The following is a 2,829-nucleotide window of genomic DNA, read 5'->3' as shown; positions in this document are numbered from 1 at the left end:
AGTTATAATAAAATTAAACAAACTTTTCAGTTCTGTTATTCTATTATTTTTTTTTGTTTCTGTTTTTGCTTCCCTGATTGGTACCTACTACATTGGTAGTACCTGTATCCTCTGTATATAAATAGTATTGTATCTTAATCCAAAAGTGTGTATAATACTCTAACTCAGTAAATAAAGTTATGTATTGTTTTCTCTCTCGTCATAGTTTCTGCATCAATGCATGAACTAATCTTTATGCACCCAGTTCTTACTTCAAGTTCAATTGTTAATATGGTATCTAGAGCTTGAAGATCTTGAGTTTTCCGAAATTGTTCTCTTTCTTCTTTTTCTCTTTCTTTTTCTTTGTCTATTACTCCTTTTATTGATTTTTTTTCTTTTCTTGGATTGAATAATGTTAATCACCCTATCTGAATCCTCAACAAAGAAATCCATCTCTCCAGTTTCTAATAAGCTGGATGACAACAATTATAATACGTGAAGACATCAAGTGTTGCTTACAATTCAGAGCTTAAGTCTTGAAGATCATCTTTACAAAGCAAAAATTTCACATCAATTTGAAGATGCTGCCAAGAAGACAAAAACTGAAACGGAAGCCTTCGAACAATGGAGACTTGATTATCTCACTCTATCAACCTGGATTCTTGCATTACTTACCAAGCATTCAAAAACAAGATTCTTAATTATCATCAATTTCATGAACTTTGGAATATACTCGATGATTATTTCTCTAAAACTTCAGCTACCAGAATTCAAAGCTTGAAAGCTGAATTGAAATGTGTAAAAAAAACTGGCTCCATACAAGATTATCTTTCACAAAACCAAGACTTGGTTGATTCTCTGCAATCAATTGGATGTCAGATTCAACAAGATGATCATATCTCAGCAATTCTTGATAGATTATCAGAGAAGTATATAGTCTTTAACACTTCTGTATTATCAAAATTATCCACTTACAAAGTTCCTAAATTTGAACCATTTCTCAAAGCCTATGATGACATGTTGGAAATATACAAGACATCACACAATGGCACTCCCAAGGCTAATCTAACACAAACATAACCTCAGCTTACCTTTCCATCTGATAGGAGTTCCTGGTCTCGACGATGAAGAGGTGGAAGGTTTGAAAGAGGATGTCGTTCTTTAAATCAGGGCAATCGACCTCAGTGCTAGGGGTGTTCATAGTTTGGTTAATCCAAAAACCAAACCAGTTATTTGGTTAACCAAAAATATAGTCTTGGTTAATTAACCAAATTGGTTGTACATGATAAAACCGGTTATTAATTGGTTAGTAAATTTGAAATCATTTTTAACCGGTTATTAAAATAAAAACCGGTTTTTACACTAAAAAATAGGTTTTTCACCAAAAAATTGGTTTTTACAATTAAAAACCAGTTTTTACACAAAAATTAATTTTTTTACATACAAAAACCCAGAATTTTAACCTTTTTTTAATTGAATTTTTTAATCTAAAATTAATTTTTTTCTTTCTAAATAATACGAGTAACATTTGTAAATAATGAAATCCCTTCCGTTACTTCGTTCCTTTTTCTTTCTTTTCTCTTTTCAGCATTTTCTATAAATAATTTTTTCTAATGTAAATAATTTTCTTTCTAAATGATACGAGTAACTTTTTCTTATCTCCTTCTCTACATCTCTCTCATTTCACTCCCCCTCCTCTCCTCTATTCCTTCTCTTTCTCTCCCCTTCCCCTCTTTTTCCCCTTCCCCTCTCTTCGTCTTCCTCTCTCTCTCCTCCCTCTTCTCTTTCTCTCTTCCTCTCTCCCCTTCCTCTCTCTCTTCCTCTCTTCCTTTTCTCTCTCTTCCCCTCCTATCTATCTATCTATCTATCTATCTATCTATCTCTCTCTCTCTCTCTCTCTCTCTCTCTTCCCTTTTCCTCTTTCTCCCCCTCTCCTTCCTTTCTCTCTATCATTCTCTCCTGCTCTCACCCTATGCTCTCGCTCTCTCTCTCTTCCCTCCTCTGCCTCTCTCCTTCCCTTTCCCCTCCTCTCTTTCTCTCTCTCTCTCTCTTTCTCTCTCTCTCTCTTTCTGTCTCTCTTTTTATATATCTCTCTGCTCTCTCTCTTCCTCTCTCTCTCCTTGCCCTCTTTCTCTCTCTCTTTCCCTTCTTCTCTCTTCTCATCCCTCTCCTTTCTCTCTTTCTCCTCCTCTCTCTCTTCTCTCTCCTCTCTCTCTCGCTTTGGAGAGAAAAAGAGAAAAGAGAGAGGAGAGGGATATAAAGTGAGAAAATATTGAGAGAGAAAGAGAAAAGAGAGAGTAGGAAAAGAAAGAGGAGACAGAAAGAGAAGGAAGAGAGGAAGATGAGGAGAGAGAGGGAAGGGGAGAGAGAGAAAGAAGGAAAGAAAAGAGAGGAGCGAGAGAAAGAAAGAGGGAAAAGGAAAAAAAGGAGAGAGAGAGAAGAGGAGGAGATAAAGGAGGGGAGAGAGGAAAAAGGGAGAGATGAGTAGAGAGAAAAAGGGGAAGAGAGAGAGAATGAAGGGGGAGAAAGAGGACAAGGGGAGAGAGAGAGAGAGAGAGAGAGAGAGAGAGAGAAAGAGACAAGGGGAAAGAAAGAGAGAAAGAAAGACAGAGAGAAAGAGAGAGGGGCGAGAGCAAAGGAGAGAGAGAAAGAGGAAAGGGGAGAGAGGGAGAGAAGGATAGAGAGACAAGGGAGAGAGAAAAAAAGAGAAGGTGGAGAAAGAGAGGAAGGGAGAGAGAGAGAGAGAGAGAGAGAGAGAGAGAGAGAAGATGAGAGAGGGCAAGGAAGGGGGAGAGAGGGAAAGGGGAGAGAAACAGGGGAAAAAGAAGAGAGAGAAGGGGGAATTTAATT

This window comes from Arachis hypogaea, chromosome 1 (genome assembly GCF_003086295.3).
Source record: "Arachis hypogaea cultivar Tifrunner chromosome 1, arahy.Tifrunner.gnm2.J5K5, whole genome shotgun sequence".
Classification (NCBI taxonomy): domain Eukaryota; kingdom Viridiplantae; phylum Streptophyta; class Magnoliopsida; order Fabales; family Fabaceae; genus Arachis; species Arachis hypogaea.
The sequence above is the reverse complement of the archived record's forward strand: the minus strand, read 5'-3'. Positions refer to the sequence as shown.